Consider the following 23162-nt stretch of genomic DNA (forward strand, 5'->3'; position numbering starts at 1 on the left):
AAATAAGACAGACACTCTGTTGTGAGCAAGTTTTTTGTCAAGAAGAAAGTTGACTACCATTTGTCCTTTTGATACATTTAGCTAGAAAACAAGACCTATGTTGTGTTCACGTCATGTGGGATAAATGATAGAAGTTTCCATGCTAACGACCTGCAAGCGTTCATGTCATCAAGACAGATGTATGATTACAGAGCTGTTCATGTGAGGATAAACATACTGTGGAGTGACAGTAGAACACCATATTTTATTCAATTGGGCTTTAACTGCACTTAACAATGGTCTTTGGCTGATGTGAGGCGTCCATATTCGTTTGGTTTTCCGGCATTTCTGTATTAATATTATTTGCCCAGTTGGATATATAGGAGCTTTGCCATTTGTTATTATGACTTGAAGATGAAATTTCACTTTTCTGAGTCCTAATTACAATAACCCTGTTATGACGTGAACACGGCATAAGAGTCTACAGCCCTAACAGCGGCCCTGTGAGGATAAAATGGCTGAATGCTAACATCAGTATACTTGTATTTTACCAATGCTAAGATTTGCTAATGACCACTAAACATGCAGAAGCAAATATTAGACAAACTGAAATTTTGACCTGATGACGGAGCTACAGGAAAGATGAGTCAGGGTCGTCCTTTGGGAACAATGAATGTATTCGATTTTTAAACATTTCAGTCTGGTGGACAGTGAAGTGGTGGGCTGACAGACATTTAATGTCATCCCTAGCTTCATGCATGGATTTAGGTGAAGTTATGTTCAACACATTGTATTTTCAGTACATTTCAGTCACAAAAAGGATTATATTTACTACATTTTCTGTGATATTTTGAAGCTGAGGGTCAAATTTCCAACAGTTGAGCCTCACTGCCAGTTCCCAGTGTAGTTTTAAGTTTTGACAGTCACAGAAAAAGCATTAGAATTAATTTAGCATTATTTTCTCTAAACTGGAAAAAACTGGGAAATATTCATCTCAATGAAGGTTTACACCAGCTCAGAATAATTTCCAAATACGGTTTGAGCCTGTGATATTCAAGACAGCCTTCGCCGGAAATAACTGCAATAACATTTTGAGGGAGCTGGTCACACTGACTTTGCCTTCAGCTTTTAGTGTGCACCAGAGGAGAACATATCCTGATCCATGGATAAAGGACTGGAGGGAGCAGAGTGAAGTGCAAGAGAAGTCGGCCGTCCTTCTGTATCCCCGGAGAGCTGTCATATTTTCACCAGGCAGAGCAGAGACTTCAGAGTGTCAGCCAGGGTCTCATTTCATCTCCTGTTTGTGAGGCAAGAAAGATACAGTACTCTGAGTTCTCTCTCTTCTCATCAATGCAATGACGGCGTGTCAGCAGGGTATGGGACAAATCAATATGTGCCTTCACATGAGAACGTCTTTGATGAGCTGGGGTCGTCTAAACCACTCTCAGCTAGATATCAAGGTACTAGATGGGTCTGATGCAGACTTAAAGGGTTCTTTGCTTTGACTTCTCTTGGAAAATGCAGATTTTGAGTTGAGCAGAAACTTTTACTCAAGTAATTTATTGACTTTTTTCTGGGACAGAGTCAGAAGTCTGCTATGCGGAATCCATCATCATCACTGTGTTACAATAGAGGAGTTAAATTGTGTCCATTTATTTGTAAAACAGATTTAAAAAAACTCTCTTTCATTTATTTTTCATGCTGCTGTTTTTCCTGCGTCTCTGGGCTGTGGGGTGTTTGCTGAGGTGTGAACCCTGACAGAGACAACCCTGTTCACCCACTCACAGTCTCAGCTTTAATCTCTCAGTTTGCTAGAGATTCAGCCCAAGAACTTTAAATCCTCCTCCTTTATCATCAGCAGTGGTCTGGACTCTTCTCTAATCTATTTTTCACTTTCTACTGCACACATTACATCTCGCTGTGGGCAACCGTTCAAGCTGTTTCTCAACGGATGAATCATATTATATAATTTTACCCTGTCTCAAAGGTATTCTCTAGACACATAGTTAATATCACGATGTATTGAAACATGTGGTGTATTTGTGATACTAACAGAGTGCCACATGAGTGAGTCCTAAAACCAGGAAATTAGTCAGCATTTTAGCACTTCCGGTTCGCCCATCCCAAAGTCTATGGGTTTTTGAATGGGTTTTTGGTGCTGAATGGTGGTGGCTAAATGACACCACGAAGGTTGTCATGGACATCATCACACCGAACATGAAAACAGATCTACTCACCAGTCTGCCTTTACAGCCTTGTTGTATTTACACTTGCGCTTTTGCAACTCTTACTAACTTTGTAAGAGGAAAGAATTTTGTAGAAGAGGTGAGCGCTAAATCAAATGAAGAGGGTGATGCTGTGATGTCTAGCTCAGATCCTTTTGTTTGCCCATTTTTCCTGCTTCCAACACATCATCTTCAAGCGCTGACTGTTTACTCGCTGCCAAATACATCTCGCCCCCGGACAGGTGCCATTGTAAAAAGATAATCACTGTTATTCGCTTCACCTGTCAGAGGTTTTAACGTTGAGTCCGTGCAGTTGTAAAAAGTCAGGATATTTCCTGCTACTATACATGACAATTATCTCATTAAACACTCCAAATCTGTGTTGTACGAGCAACACAAAATTTTCCTTCTAAAATATTAAAACAGTTCAGTTTCTGTGAATGTTGCAGCGTGTGCCTTTGTGTAGCCTCAGTGCGATCAGTTAAATGGAGGAGAGAAGCCAGCCCATGTTTGCTATGAAATGATTAATCTCTTCCTCTAATCAGTTTTTCTTCCTTAATGATGAAATATGTAAATAGCGTGTTGCAGCGTGTGCAGGAAGTCATATGTTCATTCTAGAGCCTGAAGTGTGTCGATCCTGAGGGAAATGCTGTAGGCCTGGATTTATACCATCTGCGGCATACCCCAGGCAGATATGGGTGTTATGGGAGCGGTTTTGATCCATTACACTTGTATTTATTGGTTCAAACACTGTTGGTGTTTTCCAAGTGTACAGTCTTGTTTGTGCATCCAGTCAGCTGATGGCACAGTCAACACCTCTTTTCATTTCAAACCAGAATTAATTAGAATTAATCTGTTTTTAATGAAGTTATTAGCATTTTTTCTAACTGAGACCTGTTGGATTGTTATATTAAAGATTCCCTTTCTGTAAGGTTTTTTTTTTTTTTTTACTTCCTCTACAACAGCCCTGGGGCATCATTCAGCTTGTGAAACATTTATGTTTCATATATCATATAAAATCTGATTTGGCTCCTTTTGAGTCAACTACTCAGGCTCTGTTGTCAAAGCTGGGAGGTAAAATGCCCTCAAATCTGAATTAAGCCTGTGTTTGGGTTAATAATTTTCTCCTGCTTGGAACAAATAAGAGCCAGCTTCTCAAAATAGCTCTTGGCTGAGGCAAAGAGGAAATTTAATTATATTTGAAAGAAGGAACACCATTGTTTCCATAAGAAGAGCAGCTTAGGTGCTAAATATTTAGTTGGATCCCACGTAGCAGCACAATATGCCAAATCTAAGAGAGCTCCTTCATATCAAAAGACTATTTCCATTTGCTTAATCTTTTTGAATATACCCAATTATGCTATCTGTATGCAGTGTTGTAGGATGCAGATTTCCATTTCAAGTGCATTTCTAACGGACAATGTCTTGACTGTGTACCACACAAGCGTTGCTCCTCTCCTGTTTTCTCGTTTTGCTTCATTCCCTTTTTGTCGAAGTTATTCAGCGGAAAGGTAATTCAGTTTATGTCCTGATTATTATTGGATTAGTGGGTTTTCTAATTCTCTCCAGGATCGGATAGAGAAAATAATGATTAATCTCAAAGTAAAGGATGAGCCAGGGAAATGATTAACTGGCTGTGCGTCTGTTGAGTCTGGTAGAGGCCAGATCAACAAACCTGCATGCAGACAGAGTGGAGGGGAGAGGGGGACTGCAATAATACTTGACCTTTGCCTCCTTCCTTTCAAGCAACTGTTGGGCTGAAGCTGAGGTGCAGCTGACTGCTGCTCGTCATGGACCCACCACCCCACCTCACTCCAACTCTTTGTGTTTATATGTGACAGAAGGGAAGGCCTCCAGGCCAGTTGTACTCTTGATACAGTAAACTGGATGACAGCTATATTGGACAATGTTTATCCACATGGGTCAATATCCTCCTCTCCATTTATTCAAAAGTCCAGAAAACACCTCTCATCCTCCTGTTTTACAGCGCCTGCTTCATCATATCCGTTCACCTGGCAGCGCTGGCTGTGGACAGTATTGGCTGATTCTTGTTCTTTTCCAGGAAGTCATCATCCACATCAATTTCCCACAGTCTTCCTGTTGTGATGACTGGTATCAGTTTTCTCAGCTCACTGGCAACAAGCCGGAATAATCCATTCCTGTAAATGAATCAAATATCACAATCTTGCTCTTAAACAGCATAGTTTGCTGTCCTGGAGCAAGGGAGGATTAAGAGGATAAGATTTTTGGGCTCTTAATGCATGATTTCCATGTGCGAGAGATATCTCATGCTTTAAAAACACCCTGGAATCCTGGGACGTGAAGTGAGATGAGGCACAGCGGGGGAATTTAATACTAATTCCTGGAAGGCTGTCTAACATGATTAGCTGAAGAGGTAGGATGTCTGTAAGTGAGCTGATAACATAACCCTGGTGTCACCAAGGTCCACTGAGGTATTTAGTATTGAGCTGATGATCTGACCACTCATAATCCATGCTGTATTCTGTGTTTTTCATTATGGTCAAGGATATTTATTCTTAAGTGTAACGAGACGAAAACCATTTGGATCCCATGGTCAGCCTTTGTGGCTGGTTATAAAATCAAGAGACCTTGACCAAAAGCCCAGATTTTCTTACAGGAAAGGTTTTTTTTTCAGTTTCATCTGTCAACAAGAACATAATGTGACTGGAACTATCTTAGATGATATTTAGATGATAAATTATAGCAGAAACTTGTAGAATAATTAAATATTATTGCACGTCCCTGTTGCCTCTTTAACCGTGACGAGTATGATGGGTTTTACTGTTATATTTCCTTCCCCTCATCCACAATTATCAAACACCTTGTTCCAGACAATCTCATTTGAGAAAGACTGGACAAGAGGCAAGATATTGAGTTTTATGAAACTAAAACCTGATTGGTCACTGCAGGTTGGGGGCGGAAGAAGAGTGTTGTTTGTTTGACAGGTTCCAGTGTGGGTGAAGACAAAGCACACATGCCTCCCACAAAGCAGCCCCTTTCTTAGAAGCCCATATTTTCTCATTCATTGCTCAAATCACATGCAGCACATGTGCACATTCCTCTGTCTTCAGGCTAAAAATGGTATGTATTGAAAAATAAATAGAATAAGGAATAGGGAGAAGCTTCATGTTTCAACCCCTCATATCTCTCCACACAAACCATGTCTTCTCCCTCCTCATGTGCTCTTACATCTTCACAGCAGCGTACCAAACCTCCTGCCCTTCCTATCTCTTACAAAATACCTCTGGCTGCCATTCACCTGTAACTTCCACCTACTGCCATCATCTGTCCCTCTTAAATGTCAAACTTTCCCTTGAATGTCCAATATCCTGATAAACTACCGAATGATGGCTGTCATGCAGGTGGGTTGAAAATGCCACTGAAACGATGATTACAGACTCTTCTCCAATATCCTTTGATAGGTTATTTCCACTATTGAAATCCTTAATTAATAACAAGATCTATCTGCTGCGTAAAAATATTTTAACTATAACTGGAAGTGGACTGCTGGGTAATGCTTGAATTTGGCTCTACTAATCCTATGAATATATAATTATTACATCTACATCACAACTATTCACTGGTTACCCAGTTGAGACTGTTTTTAGTGTTTTCCTCCAGAGTTCCTTTCCTGGGGAATTTTGATTTTTATATTTGATTTACATTGGTATGTTTTACTGATCACATCAGAGTGGCCAACATCTAAAAAGTTACAGACTGAACAAGTCTTGCTTTTTTTACTGTTGCCCATAAAGTTGGAATAATTTTGTTTTCAGACACAATCCTCTGTTTATTCCTATTTTAAATGCATCAGTAATCACTTTTGACCAGGTGCAATGATTACATTATGTGTCCAAATTACCCAGGTGAAATGAAATAAATCACATTGTCACAATCATTTCATGGAAATAGGTAAAAAATATTTTATTCCAAATTGATGTATATATATTTGGTCCACTTCTACCCCTATATTGTATGAAACCTGTGCGCTGTTTCTTTTAGAGAAATGTGTATGTATGTTGTCATAAGGATATTCTATAAAAATGTGTGCTACTCAACCCTGCTGCCGACATCTGTGTACCGTTCCCCTCTCACACCTTTCATTTTGCTTCTGCCAGCCAATCCTCAGAGATTCTTCCTCCAACACTAATTCAGCACCTCTGTTCAAAGTTGAAGAGCTTGTTTTATTAGCACCTGCATGAATATCCATGATGCTGTTACAAAAGTAATTAAAGATGCATAACCCTGCCTTTATACACACCGAAGACAAAATGAGGAAATAGAAGGCTGTTAAACTATAATTGTTCTGCAATATCACAAAAGACTTTCATGTTGAAATACCAGACAGATACTGAGGCAGCAGGAATAGCTTATACCACAAAATGGTTCATTTTTTTCTGAAAAGATATTATTATAGTTTAGTATCGTGGATAGTCTGTTGGCATGGAAGGGTCTTCATTGGAATTGCATTGATGAGTATACAAAAGTCTAGACACAGGTATGTATATAATGTTTTGCACCTCAGGGCCACCATATGTTTGGCAGGGAGTTACATATTCAAGGCATTGCCAAGAGTTAAATGAGAATCAAATTACTCAGTGATTGAGTTATTGATGTCTGCAGTGAATCTTCCAGTTTTTCTCCGCTGCTTTGACACAGTCGTTGAATAAAAAATGCTCATTATCTTCATCGTGTAAGTCTTCACAACATTCTTTGCTGTTAACTGTCATCAAGGAGGTGTTGCTGCTTTACAGTACAGAAATGATACAGAAAAGAAGATGTGTCACTAAACAGTATGTGATGTTTTGGTCAGAGGAAGAAATAGTAACACAAATAGAGACAAAGAGAGGACAGGAACAACATGTTGCCTATAAAGACATTACAACAGAATCAAGGAGTTAGAAAGAATATAAGTGAGGTAGATGAATGATTTTGCCAGACAAGAGCAGTTATACAATAGTTCAGAATTACAGTAACATACATTTATTGTCGGCAGACATTTGTCTTCATTGTACAACAGTGTTGGAAGAAGTATTATTCCTCCTTTGCTTGAGGAAAAAGTACAGGAGAAAAGGGGTTCACCTCTTTGAAACACTGTGAAATCCCAAAAGACAATAATATAACTCCCTAACTCCCTATAACTCCATATTGTACCTATATATTTTATAGGTACAATAAATATATAGGTGAACAAATACAAATGTATCGATCCTATTGCGGTGTAATGGCCACAGCGATTTAATGAAGTCAAAGTTTCAAGCCAAAAGTCTGAGAGGTGGCAACCAAGACCACGTTCAGGATGCAGTGCTACACCACATATTACGGTAGAGAAAATCAGATGTGCGCTTTCGTGTGAGCGCAGGTTATTATGGTAATCGGAAGCTCCGTTGGATTGTGTCCTGCTCCGGGGTTTGTGAAAGCACGGAGCGGTGCGATGAACCACCACACTGTCCTCCCTGCTCACCCACTGAAGTAACGGCTAACGTCTCTCTATTTGGACACCACTCCGCTTCCCACTGTAAGTAAGACTTCTTATATCTTCCCCACGCACTAGTATTTTACTTTAAGATGCTTCAAGCTATGTTGTGTATCTGTCAACGTCTTGTAGAGTTAACAGTAAGTAACTGCTAGCTAAAGTCATTTCGCGCTGCTTGTTTGGAAAAGCGTATCGAATATTTCTGTAAAAAATATTTCATTTATTCTCTGCATCAAGTTGTTTTGTTGTTGCAGCAGTTTGTGTTAGTTGTGTAACGTTTTCAAAAGCTGGACAAGAAGTTGAGCGAGCGCGGTAGACAGCTCCGTCAAATAAACCGTTAAAGAAAAAAAAAAGTAATTTTCCTGTTTAACAAGTGTATGTGAGGAAAACGCGTCATTTGGAGGGGAACCATTTATTCTATTTTATTTTTTCTATCGTTCAGCCCCATAAGTGTATTAATGGCTGAGCTGCTACACCCCACCCAGTCACCACAGCTGTGAAGTTATTTAACAGCCAAAGGTTAACTTTTGCGAGTAACTAATTATTTTGGTTACCCAGCTAAAAGCCCTCTAAAAAATTGTGCTGCCATTTTTCAGCATGAAAGAGCTGTTTCACGGTCTGTTCCTGCTGGGTTTGATCAACCAAAAACATCACACAAATTTTGTTATTCAATACTTTAAAAAAGTACGTAAAAGTTGAACTTTTTATATTTTGAAATAGGTTAAAACGTTGAATAAATGTTATTTTTTCGAAAAGGAGATGGCATAGTTAATTCGTATTATAATAGAATTAACTCCACAATTCATAAGTAAAAGTGGATTAACTGGTTTGGCAGGGCAATGAGATCCAAAACACACTGAAATCTGGATATTTGAGTGATGGAAAATGCCCAATTAGGGCAGAACCTGAAGATATTTCATTTAACAAATGCCATTGTAAACCAGCTGGGTTTACCAGAAAGAGGAGGGGAGACATACACCTAAGTGTACTGTAATGTTTGTATAAAATTTAAAAAAGTTTGTTTAAATTTTGTTCATTTCCCTTGAAATTTTAAGTAAGATTAAGTGCAATAATCAAATGAGACTGACTGCAGGTGTGTTAGGATTGCTGTTGTCATTGCTGTAGTCTCAAGAGATGTGGATCACTCAGTGGGAGAGTCTGCTTACAGTTCAGGTTAGTGTTTGGTGTGTCGGGACTTGTCCCAAGTGCAGTTCAGCAATGCTGAAGCACTGTCGGAATGAACAATCATGTTGTCAGTGTTGTGTACAGAGCTATAGCTTACTGTTTAGCAGTCTGTGGGGAAAGTCTCATTCCTGTTTCCCATGAGGCTTGTTCATTAGATGACTTAAATGTAAGCTAAACTTACTTACAATGAACAGTTATGTTTTTTATCTATGTTTTTCAAAATTACTCTTGCTTCATGTGCATGAACATGCCCAAGTTTGTAATGGCACAAGCATTTCAACACACAACAAAACCTAACCCAAGGTTGCTGGCTTAAGTCAAAGGGGAGGCAATAACATGAGGGAAGCAACATGGTGGCTAATTCATTCCTTGTATCTCAGTCACAATGCAAAAAATGAATCGAAAAAAAAATCGAATGGGGAGATGAATGAGGGATTTTACCCCTCAGCACGAAGCCTTGCAAAGTGTTCATTTGATTTGCCTTCGTCATGACTCAAGCCTTATTTCCATGGCAGCAGTAGCACAGTTGTTCTATAATCACCTTGTGATCAGGAATCAACATGTCATCCAGGCTTTGCGAGTGTTTCTAATTTGCCCAGGAAATAAAAAAAAAAAAGATTGAATGGGGCTTCCTTCTCTGGTCTTAGTGTCCATGGTGACAAAATTTTCAGCTTGGTGGAAAATAAATAAAATTGATGTGTAGTGGACAGCAGTGGATGTCTGTTTAAGGTACTGTGGCTGGGCTGATGTGGCCATCAGCAATTTTTCTGGCTGAGGTAGGTGTTCAACACCATCTCTGTCCTTTTATCCAAAGCAAGCGTTGCAAAAGCATTAGATATTGTCACTGTTAACATAGCAGTGCTTAACAGTCTGAATACAGAAGTGGCTCTGGCAAATGGGTCAGATCTGGCCTGGATGTTGACCTTTTAGACTGTTTTCTTTTTCCAGGAACGCTTGTGACTGCAGGGTATTGTCACCTCAGCCAACCCTCAAAGATTCTGTCATCTTTTGTTTCAACCTCTTCTCACTAATGACTCTCATGCAGAAAAACAGCACAGCTCTTTATGTCACATGGAAATGGTACAAATTGTGATAATATAACTGTACTTAACACCTCTCTGATAAATAGAAATATTACATTATATCATGACTTCCCTATACAATTTTCTATGAGACTTTGTAAAAAATAAGAATAGTTTCTTTTTGCAATTTTTGAATCAGCCCCATGCACTCCACCAGACTGGATAGATAGTTAAGCTGGTCTCAGTAGAGCTGGGCCGTGAGGCTGAAATGATCCATGGAGAGTTAAGCAGTAGCATATGTAGATGGTTTTGTGTCTCAGTGTATTTTTTGGATGAGGCACTGAGGCAGGCAGTAGCACTGAGAACAGCCCTGGGCAGTCCCACAGGTCCTTCATACACTCTTGGCATGCTGCATGCTGGGAAGTCTAAGCAGATGGTGACCCCTTTTTTTGTTTTAACCCCTCAGTGATTAATTAACACTTGTCTTCACAACCTAGTCCACCAATGACACAACAAACTGTAAACGTTATAATTTGAATGGTTATTTATAGTTTAGCTGTACAAATGTACATTTGCAGGCCATTGTATGTGCCTGAGGCACTTGTCCCTGACAGATCAGACACGGTGGCACAAACAGTGGCCACTGACTCAAGACTTTCTTTTGTTATTTATATGTTTTTGATGGTAAGTGAATGGATACATTTTTTTTTTTTTTTTTTTTTTTTTTTAACAAGTGTAGAACTTGTTGTGGTTTTCTTCTCCTTGTGTTTTTTTTGTGATTGTTGCTTTAGATTTACTTTTAAATAGCAAAAGATATGATTTACCTAAGCAAAGTGGTGGCAAGCTATATTTAGTTGCATCCTTCTGTACTGACTTCTGGTCTGTCTCTAGGGACTACTGTGAACCAGCAATATTGTTCTGCCACTGAGGTTGGCTTTCTTCCTGGCATCTTCGCTTTTAATTTCCTACTGTCTGGTGTGACAGTGGGTTAGGCATAGGCTTTAATAATGACCCTACAGCAGATGTGCTTGTGTTTATTTCCAGTGGACAAGCTTAGGGAAGCTAAGACCATATGCTGCTTTTAAGACTTTGCACTTTTATGGTAGTAAAAGGCTGCCCAACTCATTGATTATATCTGGGAAGACAGAAAAGCAATTCCATTGTTGAGTGGTGGGGAAACACTGTGGACAATTTCTGTATATATTTGGCAAGTCATTTCCCTCAGGCAATTCCAGCTGTCACCATAAACTCGACAAAATCTCATTTGGGATTCAGTATCTTTGATAACCCCTTTACTTCATATTGTAATGTTGTACAACATGTGATACTGTCTTTAGTTTAGCTTACTTGCATCCTCAAAAAATCTTTGGCTTTTAGGGGGCTACTCTGGTCTTTTTAATTTGGTAAACACATTACAGACTATAAGCTGTTGTTTTTCATTTCAAAACATGTGCTCTAATTTTCTATGGACAGGTTAACTTTAGAGGACTGCAGGAAATTTGGAAAAACGGGTAGTGGCAGCGGGAGCATCATCTTCTTCATTTGAGGTTAGGAACCAGTGTGAACTCAACATACCTGAATTCAGTAAGTAAAAGTTTCATTTTTGTTTCACTTCACTGATGTATAATTGTTTTCTAATTGCTGTGTCTTGGGTAAACGGGCTACAGTCACCCAAATTGAGGAATATGCCAGGCTGTGCTGGTCAGCTGTTCAGTGAGCTATGCTGTGGAGACTGGTTGTTTGGAATCTGTATGTATTCATTCTCACAGTGGAGCATTGTGATTGTTTTGGCTGCTTCTGTGAGTGCATGGAACTTAAAAAAAAAAAAAAAAAAAGGTTTCACATTTCACCCTTGCCATTTGGACAAAGTCACCTTTCACTTCTCCTCAGCAACATTCATACATCACATCTAACATTTTCAACACCAGCATTATATATCTGGTTAGCTGACCCCTTGGTGACCCTTTACTGGAGGACTTGGTTCTTATAAAATGATGTAAGAAATGGAAATGTCTTAGCTGCTAAATGTTAAAAATGTAAAAGAAAAATTAAATTGACCTTTATCTCTCCATAGCTTCATCCTATCATTCCTATGCAAGTTGCTGAACCCTCATCATACATTGGTTCAGTCTTTTTCATTTACTCACTGATTACATTTAGATGTAATCACTGAACATTTGGATCTTACTGAACTGACAACCGGGGCTAGTTTAGTGCAATATGGATCACCTAACATCCTGGTTCATCTATAGGTTGCTTCACTAAAGTAGTTTCTCTATGATTGGAATAGAAAACCACTGTTTTGGTTACAAAAGTAGAAAAACGAAGCCCACCATCAAAACGACCGGTACCTTTTTAGAGCTTCACATTTTATTGAAATATATTCGCCGATGTGTTTGGGTTGTGTTATGTCACGTCTTGATGGAAATTTGATTCTTGAAGCAGTGTAAAGTCTTTAGTATCATCATTGTCATTTTCATTTTTTGATTATTTGTTGATTTTTTTTTTTGTTGTTGTTGTAAATGTCAGAAAATACTGAAAAAGTCTTAAACCATTTTTCCATAGCCCATGTTGATTTATTCCAATTGCTTCTTTTGGCCAACCAACTAACCTGACGCTCCAAATGGTTTGTTACACAGAACCATCTGGGAAGGCTTCGTCGAAAAATGTTTGGAAAATGGCAGGCGCTTTCAAAAAATACTTGGCAGGTGATAGGGTGAACCATCTGTCTGTCACAGGGTAACAACCAATCAGATTTTGCATTTTTCTCATTCTTCTCACCAGTGGAGCCAGTTGGTAACCATCCATCGAGAAAAGCCTTCACTGCCATTCTCTACTCTTCTTTTAATTAAGAAATACTCCAGATCTGGTAAATCTGATGCAATAGCAGCATCTACACTAACTTGTTAAGAACCCGCCGTTGTTGTTAACAAACAATGGCTTGTTGCTCTCGTTCTATCTAAGACACACCCGTAGCTGTCAGTAGTTCTTCCCTCATAGGATGCTCATTGGTCCGAACCACTGTGCTTCATCCAATAGCTTGGAGCCTGGCAGCTGCCTTGCAAGTTTACCGACCAACAGTCCAAAACCCTACTATCAGATTTTGTCATTATTGCTAAAAAAAATAGCTATTAACTGATTATCAGAATTGTTTTCAGTTCATTTTCGGTTGTCAATTAATCGACTAATTGTCTGAGCTAAAACTTAATAATGATATTGCGGATTTTAAAACAAATGAACCTGTCACCACATTTGATTTAGATAAAAGATGTGGCTTATGAAAAAATTGTATATATAAAAAAAAGAAACAGAAGTTTGCATGTATGGTCAAATATGGTTGAATAAAGGTCAGCATGTTCAGCAGTATCTGTGTTTTCAGCAGAATAGATGTATGTCCCTTGTACAACTTGGCCGACCTTATGTCAACAATGTGCCTTTTAAGACTTTTGCTGTTGTGATGGTTTAGATAATGATGGGAATCTCATTCCTGTGACGTAGTACCAAAATAGTTTTCGTCTGAGTTTTGTATGTCTGGTACAATCAATCAGAACTTTCCATTCCAAAATGGAGTGGTACCAATATAATTTGTCAGACTTTATACCAGAGCTCTCAACAAGCCAGTGATTCCCAGTCCAGCACCATGGAAGAGTAGGCAGGTTTCTTGCTACTATATTTTTTTGTATGACAACCAGCCTGCAAAGAGTTTCAAGTCAAGTCAGTTTTGTGTTAGTAGACCCAAATCCTCAATTTGCCTCAAAAGTCTTTACAGTTTTTCCAGGATACAACACCCTCTCTCCTTAGGCCCTAAGTTTGTAAAAACGTAAATGATAAATAAAATGGTCAGCAAATAAAAAGGAAATAAAAGTTTTACGAAACATGGGTTATTCCATGCCAACACACTCAGAATTCAGAACTTTTCGCAGTTCATGTCATGGATTTTCTCGGATGTAGGTTTATGATTTTCCAATAGAGCAGGGCTCTATAATCTCACTCTCACATCAAACTGCTAAATGATGAAATTAATTACGATTGCACTCTTTTATATATATCTGGGCATGTTGCAATCCATTGTGCAATAATTCACCCAAACCTGTTTCAGGTGGGACTAGCCCACACATGCTTTATTGTTTTCTAGTGCTACTAGTTGATGATGTCCGAAATGAGTCTGGAAAAGTTTGAAATTGTGAAATGATGTATTTGTATTGAGCTAAAGAACTAATATAAATATTTTCAGACACATAGAAGAAGATGTAATCATCCAGTGTGCAACAAACCAAACCATTGCAAGCTGCAACTGAAACCAATGGAAAACAAGCTCAATAGGTATCACGCAGAGATAGAAAACCTTGAAGTCAGTATTAGATTTAAAAAAAAAATTAATTTGTAAAGTTTTCAGACACACAAACATACTCTGTTGTAGGGCAAATGAAATAGTAATAATTCATACTTCCTGAAGGATAAAACATATTTAATACACATGTATGTAAATGCATATATATATATATATATATATATACACAACTGTATATACACTGTTGCCCATAAAGTTGGAATAATTTTGTTTCAGACACAATCCTCTGTTTATTCCTATTTAAATGCATCAGTAATCACTTTTGACCAGGTGCAATGATTACATTATGTGTCCCAATTACCCAGGTGAAATGAATTCATGCATAACATTTGTTTGTCGCTAAAATATATGTATATATATATATATATATATATATATATATGTATGTATATATATATATATATATATATGTATATAAAAAAAAATATTCCTACTTTATGAGCAACAGTGTGTATATATATATATATATTTTTTTTTTAATTTATTTATTTTTTACCGTAAAAAAATAAATACTGGAGGTCCGTGTTGGACTGGAAACACAAGCGGAACCAATGTTAAACTTGTGTTTCCAGTCGGACACGGACCTCCCCCGACCAAGCCTACTGTTTGGCTGTTGGAGAACATGATATGCAAGTTTAACGCCACATATCTTGCACTGCACGTTATTGTCGTCTTTTTTATGAAAGTATTTCCAGACATCACTTTTCCTGGTCATAGCTGCCATGGTGCACGTAATGCCAACTGAGTTAAACTATTGTAGCCAAAAAACAACACGTGCGCAGATGCACGAGTATCCCCATCCCTAAAATGCATGCTAACAACCTAGCATCCTGTTGTGTAAAAGGATTGAAACAGTTAAATATAATTCAGCCTGGAAGCCAACCAAGTCCTGTCCTGCACACAACGCACACTGTATTCGACACACACACACTTCAGTTTGACACTGCTAGGAAAGATCTGCTTCCTGCCCTTATAGTACACCTTTGGTAACAATTTTGACACTGAACTTCCTTCCCTTAGTGAGAGAGCTCAAGCAGCTGTAACATAGAGCCTCTAAAAGATTGGCTTTGTTAAGACCACACTCCATGTTCAAAACAATTTTAATGCTTGTTGACTCATATGCCTCACCTAGTAAAATACAATTTGAATCCCACTTTATCTAATAATGTCACACAATAACCCCAGACTTTGCTCATATCATTCATTCTAACAGATTAATTTTGATGAGTTATGTTGTTTATTTTTGTACCTTAAAGGTTCTATAACTAACATTCAGTCACACTGGTGGCTATTAAGTGAACTGCAATCGGCATCCGAAGCTAGGATCAAGTGAGCATCCTGGGCATTGGCCAAAACAGTGACGCGATTGTCGGACTGAGAAAGAAATTCAACCCTCTATGGCACTTAGATAGTCAATTTAAGGATTACCAGGAGAAGAAGAAGGGGTAGTCTACCCCCCTGTAGCCGCCAGACCATGTTGAGCTTTGACGGGAATTAATTGGGACTGCAGATAAGAGACCAGTGGCAACATAACAGTAAGTGCATGTAGGGAACGTTTTTAAAATTCCAAAATATCAGTAGTGGTATCAGCATAAAAAAATCAGTCAAGCTGTACCAGTCTACCAGTTGTAGACATTGATAGCCATGGGCCATCACATACTGTTTTTGTGGTTATTTTTCCCTATAGAATGTTCAGCATGCTTACTTTTTGGCAATTTTGTGGTAAGTCGACGCAGGCAGTCTATATTATTTAGTGTTTGCCATACATTAGTTTCTGTTTGGTAGCCCGTCACAATATCAACATTGACTGCCATATTCGGATTTTGTATTTATACATTATGTTTTTGGTCTTCTGTCTCATTCTTGTGAACACAATATCTCAGTAACATTTTGAGGGAATTTTCACAAGTTTGGAGCAAATGCTCACTTGGACTCTGAACTGATAAGATTTTGGTGGTCAAAGGTCAAGGTAACTGTGACCTTACAAAACATGTTTCTGACCATAACTCAATAATTCATACACTAATTATAACACAAATGAACACAAATGGATAAAACATTGAAGTGATGACATTTTATATCCAAAAGGTCAAAGATCAACTTCACTGTGACATGATAATATCTTGCAAAAACACTGTCCATTTTTCAACGCTGTAACGCAGGAACAGAGGGGCAGATTGTGACCATATTTCCTGCTACTTGACTGCTTGTTGGAGGCATATAACTGCGAGGTGTTAATTCTAGCTTTACTATTTCAAATGGGTATAACCTTATTTTAATGTAAAGCTGTGTGCAGCGCATTGATTCAAAGATGGCCCGCATAGCTGATTCAATATCAACTGCTTGTGCAAGTGAATAAGGTTAATATTAAATCTTTAACTCTGATGCTGAATGTTGCAGCTGTGGCAGCTGAAGCAGTAAACAAGACTTAGCAACTTACTTTATATACATAGATGCATATGATCATATTGTGTTGTTTCACAAAACACTTGTTCAGATTGAGTGTTGCAAATTGCAGTTAAAACAAAGAAACTGAATTATTAAAGTCTCTTAGGAAGAATTCATTGCATTGATTATCAATTTGATTGTTTCATTTTATTCTGCTAACATTTGCCATTTTGTAGTAAATATATATTTAAGAAAATATTTTGATTAATACAGTAATTCTCAACTGTATTTCCCTGCTTTAATAGTGTTTTGAGTCTGTTGATATTTTGTTTGGATGATTGCTGGTCCTGTGAGTAACTTATTGTTATTAAAAACTAAAATTTTCTTCTAAATGGATTAAAATCATGCAGTCACAACCAGACTCTCGCCAAGGGAATAAACCAGAGCCAGGAGACAAATGCAACCTTTTCCCTGATTAGATATCTACCTCATCATGCTTAAACATCAGCCATCCTGTGCAGCCATTGATTTGCCACTGGCTAAGGTTGATTTCCTCATTTGTTTCTGTGTAAACTCAGCTGAGCCCTCATGGCATTTGTGGTGCTTGGTACAAACCTGATTAGCAAGCTGCGTGGGTGTATTCACATTTACCAAGAGGCGGCTTTGACTTATCTGAAGATGAGTTAACAATGTAGACTGGGACAATATTGGCAGTAATGACCTGTTAATGGGAACCTTCCTCTGGATGTAAGTTGGAAATGTCAGAGTTTTTACTTTGGAAATATTCAGAGCAAACATCAGGTACATGAGCACAAACACATTATTCAGCAATACAGTTATTTATTTTTCCCACTGTGAAAGTGAAAAGTGATGTAATTAGCTTCAGGTCTTCACAGAGACTACCCAGAGACTGTGGTGCGCCTCTACCCACAATTTAAGTAACAGGCTGTCTGTGCAGTTTCTGGCAGTCTCTTGTGACTTGAAGGCATTTAGGGCAAAAGGGTGATTTCCCAACATCAAAGGCTTTACACGCATACAACCATGTCTAGACAGACTTGAGATGTATTGAAGAATAGGAGATGTTTGGAAGAAAGAAATTGCTGAAAGTTTTGGTCCAGATGAAACCAGTGGTATACAGCAAACAAAGATGTCATTCAGGTCTGTCCGCTTGAAAGTGGGCTGAGTCTACTACTCCTGGTGAGCTTAAAAACGACATAACATTTCAAAGAAGAGATGATTTCTCAATGAAAATGACTCACATTCAGTTGTCTGTCACCTGATTGGTTTGCACAATGCATTGCTGTCTACCAACAAACTAAGACTACATAATTGCTGTTGTCCCTATAATTAAGTACTTTACATTTTTAAAGATTGCTTTATATTTTCTGCAGACAGTCAAAAGGAAGGTTGGGGTTTTAGCAGGTTATAACATGCAATGTTTCAAAGTATTGATTTTCTGTCACAGAAAACCTTTATTGTTTGCACTCTGTCTGCAGTGTGGGAGAGTGATGGACAAACCAATTACATAGTCTGAATAGTAAAAAGAATGCTATGTGCCTCTGTTGGTATGGTTCAGCTGTGTATTGCACTGTTTGTGGAAGGTGCTCTGCTTACTGATAGAGGGAATTGATTCAAGTGTTTCTGTCAGAGCAGGGCAACACAGACACAATGACAGTCTGATGAAATGTTGAAATTAGGTTTCTTTGTTTTACACATTGGGGTAGCTTTGAGACAAGGATTGTCTCAGGATTATAGGCCTCGTGAGAGAAGACATTCTAACCCTGACCTACAGCAGTAAAATAATTCAAATGTATTTTTTTGCACAATGTTGAAAATATGTAAGTAATCAATCGACTAGTTACATACTTAGTTATATTGAGTCATAATTAGGGCTGGGTATGGAATTTCAATTTTTGTGTCACATTGTGTACGTAGTATGTCTGCACCACCATTGCGGTCATCGCCGTCATTGCAGTCAGTTTCTCTCGGTTAGGATTACTTCAGTATCCAGTATTCCTTCAGGAGGTACGATTGACACTTAACTTGGAGCCGAATTGTCTGCACAGGTCTCCTCCTTTCCAAAACAGACAGACCAGGTGATAAAAACTGGTAAAAACACTGAATAAAGCAGTTTTACATTAAAACGTGTCCCAGACAGACTGCGAGCCAAGCTGTAGCTAACATTTAGTGTTTAAAACGTTTTTTTCTGATAACTTATTATCCAGATGTTCAGGAGGTACAGTCGAGCTGCTGCCAACATTTGCTTAGCTTTTTTGCTCAATTTCTGTTATAACTCCAGACATCTGATAAAAAATTCCTTCATGCAGTTAAAACGTATACTTAGTTAGCCACAAAATGAAAAGAATTGTTACTTCAATTAAAATAATAGATTTCTGAAGGTTTGAAAATTAATTAGTTAATAATTTAAGTAGACAACTCAACAAAATATATAACATACTGTAGGTTTAGTCGTTTTTAGACATTTCAATGTGGAAAAGTCAGTTATTCCTTTAAAAACAACGTAGGTGGCTGCAGTTGTGGGGTCATGTTATTTCAAGTACCAGTGCGATGGTGAAATAGGATCCAGGAAGGCCAGTTTGTGTATTAGATCTCTGAGTTTGAAGGGCTCTCAGACAGTAAAACACTGCACAGGGCTTTATAATGCTATGAGATAAGATTTTACAACTCTGGAAAGTTATCACAGAGGCAATTAATTGATTTTTTTGCTGTGGCAGTGGTTAGGTTAACAGTAAAAAATACCTCAAGGATACACACAATGCATTTTTGGTGAGTAACACTCAGTATAAACAAAACTACAAAATGATGATCAGAAATCTTTTTCATTACAGGATCATTGCTCTGTATTTCGGACCCTTGCGTCTCTACAGTGATTAAAGCTGAGAAAACAAACTGTATAATATCTCAGTTTGTGAGATTCCAGCCAAAATAATTTCTACCATTGTTGCTTATAAATTCTGAGAGAGGTAGCCTGTACCTGGTAACTGCTATCCTGGATATTTTCCTCATGGTTCTTGCAGTCTGAGCTGTAAAACACAATTTCTCACACTGGCCATCTGACAGAAGAAATGTCAACAAAATGGAAGTTGTTGTGCTTGGTCTAGTGTGCTTCTGGCCTAATACTGAAAAGCTGACCTGCACCTGCTCACACTAATGTTGTCTTAATGGCTGTTACTGTGGAGCCCTCCTGTTGGCTCTTTTGAACTTTATAGACAATATAAGTGCGTTTATTGCTACATCAACCAGCCTACGTGTGTCTGCATCCAATGTCATGCCTGGAATGGGCACAGAATTATATGATGACCTCTCTTCCACATGTTTATCGGAAGAAGTGAGGTGATAAAAATGCATACATTTAATGGTGCCAGAATAAATGACAACATGCTGGATATTTTAAGGATGTCTTTCTGACATTTACTGAGCAATTTATTCCACGTGAAGAAATCCTTAGTGACGCAGATTGAGCCTTCAAATGAGTACACTTCGTCATCCAGCAGGGCTGCCTAGCAACCAGGTAGCGCTTCAGCAAGCAAGACAAGCTGAGCAAGGAGGGTTGAAGTTGAGGGCTTGAAATAGTCATATTATGGCACCTCAGGAATCAATCCTCTGTACAATTAACATTGTATTATTTATTGTGAAACTGACGCAGATTTTTGCTAATGACAGTATATATACAATCAGAAGCAGCTGTCCTTGGTAGCACATACTGTACATTAGTATTTTCACTTTAGATATGGTATGACATCAAAAATTAGTGAGAGAAGGTGTTTCTCTTCTATTGCTGTTCACAGTCTCAGAGCTCCTAGAGGGGGACAGGCAGAAAGCTGTTTAAGCTGCTTTAACACTTACTCACTGACATGGAAAGAAAATAAATGTTCCCGGCCCTGTGGGTTTCCCTAGGAACACAGAAACATGTCTACTCTACTTTTAGTAATTGCAGATTATCACACTCCCTGTTTAGGTCTTCGGCACAATGGTCAACAAGATTAGAGAAGTAGAAGAATGTAAACAGGAAAGATGGATGGCATGAAGTTAAAAAGTGAGTGAGTTAGAAAGAGGACCAATGTGGTTTTGCCTTCATTTCCTGCTCTAAAAAAAGTATGTACTGTAAGTCAAACTAGAGGAGTATCAATATACATCATAGCTAAAGGCCCAGATGGTCAGAAACTCAGACCAAGTGTGCAGTTCTCACTTTAACTTTTAGCATTCTAACATGAGGTTTTCTCGACTAATAACTGTTTGCTGTGCCTCATTAAAGCCTGCCTCATTAGATCACTTAATTAGTCTTGACTAACAGTCACCCTGGACAACAAGCATTTGACATCTAGTATTTCTAGCTAGCTGTGACTCCTCCACACCACCAATACCTTCATTTCTTGTCACGACTTGACTCTGCAGAGATATGTATAGATATATAGAGGTGTTGTATGGCTATTCTGGAGTCTGCAGCCTTTGGTGCTGTTGTATGGCTATTCTGGAGTCTGTAGCCTTTGGTGCTGTTGAATTGTATTGTATTACTTTTCAAGGTATTGAAACAGAACATCTGCTTTTTTACCTGCCCTCCGGTGGAATTATAATTATCACATATCTTAAAATCATAGTGACAGTATGATGATACGCTGCTTCAGAGAAGAGCAAATCAACAAAAACTCTGTTAGCCATTAAAAATAATAATTATATATGAGTAGTAATAATTACTAGTTGGCTGTTCCTCACTGCAGTACAACAGAGACAGAGCTTTGAAGCTTTGTGCCAGCTTTGTTGGTGTGTACATTTTGATCGTTTTGAAGTGTCAGCTCTGCTTTACCTCACCACCTTCTGAGTTGGTGTCACAGTGAGCCTGCTGTGTTAAGGTGGCTCCAGAGATAGAAACACCAGACAATCACCTGGCTGTGACTTTATACTACCATAGCCCCCCACCCATTTCAGTCCCTTGCCCCACATGAGCACAGTGTAATGATGGTAAAAATAAACCACCTGTCTTTCTGACACACATACTCATAGCTACTATGTTATATACACACAAATATGTGTGTGTGTATTAGAGCCCGGCCAATATTGGCCTATCACAGATATATCGGTATCGGTGCATATATTCTCCGATATGCACTGATATGAATACTTTTATTAAGAAGCAATAATACAATGGAAATGCTCGGGTCAAGTTATATAGGCAGCATTTTATGTATATTTGATCCTTTCAAGTTGAATAAATTTATATAATGTGTGTGTGTATATGTATGTATGTGTATATATATATATATATATATATATATTTGTTCTTATTTTTTTTATGTATAGATATTTATTTTTATAGTTATTTTATTTAATTCCCAGTGAAGTTTACCGTTTCAGTGCACTGATGTCATTTTGGACAAAAAGTTTATTGTTAAACTATAAGATATCCTGCTTTCATTACATATCTTTTTCACAAGTGTTTATATTTAAATATATATACATATAGGCTGATATATCGATATCAGAATTTTTCAGTCGGGCTCTAATATATATACATACATATTAACAACACTTTGAATGTAGCAAGTACTGGCTCCTGCTCCTACAGAGTGAGCATAGTGCTGGAGTGTTGCACTATGGGTTGTTTGTAGGATTAGCAAGTTTCTGGTGTGTCTAACAGTATTTGGAGCCCGAATTCATAGTAAAGGCGTGTATGAAGGCCTGTGTAATGTGTTCTGCTGCCATGGAGGACATACATTTTTGATGAGTGAAAATTAGTCAAAATCTTTATTTGGCATTTTATATTGAGGCCTGGATTTGTAAGGTTAATGTATTTACCAGTGCAGTCAGGTTTACCATTTGTTCTCCTGGTTTTCATATAACCTAACCTAAGGGTTAACACAACAGTGCTCATACCAGCATTGGAAAAATGTGTATGTTCCTATCTGTTATTTTCCTCCATGTATTTGATTTATGTAGGAGTAGTGGTAATGCAAGGCGGAGGGATGGAGTAGAGCCTTCACTAGAATGAGAGACCAGCAGGGAGTCAACAGAGACCTAGCTGCAATGCTGTACTGTGAACTATGTCATTATCCTACAGCTGAGTTCTGAGGACAGTGCTTGAAATCGTTGTTCACAGATCCACATTCTTACGCGATATATCACAGCATCGGGTTGTGATAACAGTCATTTTGAGACTGGGGTTTTCGGTACATTTACATTGTTAAAAACCTTGCCCTTACAGATGTAGTGAAATTTCACTACAGTAACAGTGACTACTGATGTACTCAGCTCTGTATGTCACTGTGACTCTCCACAGATCTTCTATAACCACTCTAGCAACACGCTTACATAATTACGTTGGATGAACTCGGCCAACAAGGGGGTAAATTCCCTTGGTTCACTGTGATGTAATAACTGAATATTAGGCAGGGAAACTCTAAATCCCAGGAATCATTAAGACTAGTTAATTCCATCTTAACTGTCCCCAGATGACCTCACAGTATTAAACTGTTTGACTCAGCACAATAATCCATTGA

The 23162-nt window shown here is 38.2% G+C and overlaps 1 protein-coding gene across 2 annotated transcripts in view; it reads left to right on the plus strand.

Annotated features, from left to right (window-relative positions):
• The first annotated feature begins 7627 nt into the window (after window positions 1–7627).
• The window catches only part of tp53i11b (tumor protein p53 inducible protein 11b), a 32620-nt gene continuing 17085 nt past the window's right edge, over window positions 7628–23162 (plus strand). Inside the window, exons 1-2 of one of the 2 annotated variants that reach the window (XM_023415310.2) lie at window positions 7628–7743; window positions 11382–11492. The gene's annotated coding sequence lies outside the window, so the exon portion shown is untranslated. The remainder of the gene's footprint in view (window positions 7744–11381; window positions 11493–23162) is intronic. The other variant, XM_087176344.1, reaches the window with a different exon arrangement.

Source organism: Seriola lalandi, unplaced genomic scaffold (assembly GCF_002814215.2).
Source record: "Seriola lalandi dorsalis isolate HSWRI2012SDOR001 ecotype SW California unplaced genomic scaffold, Sedor1 jcf7180002054548, whole genome shotgun sequence".
Taxonomy (NCBI): domain Eukaryota; kingdom Metazoa; phylum Chordata; class Actinopteri; order Carangiformes; family Carangidae; genus Seriola; species Seriola lalandi.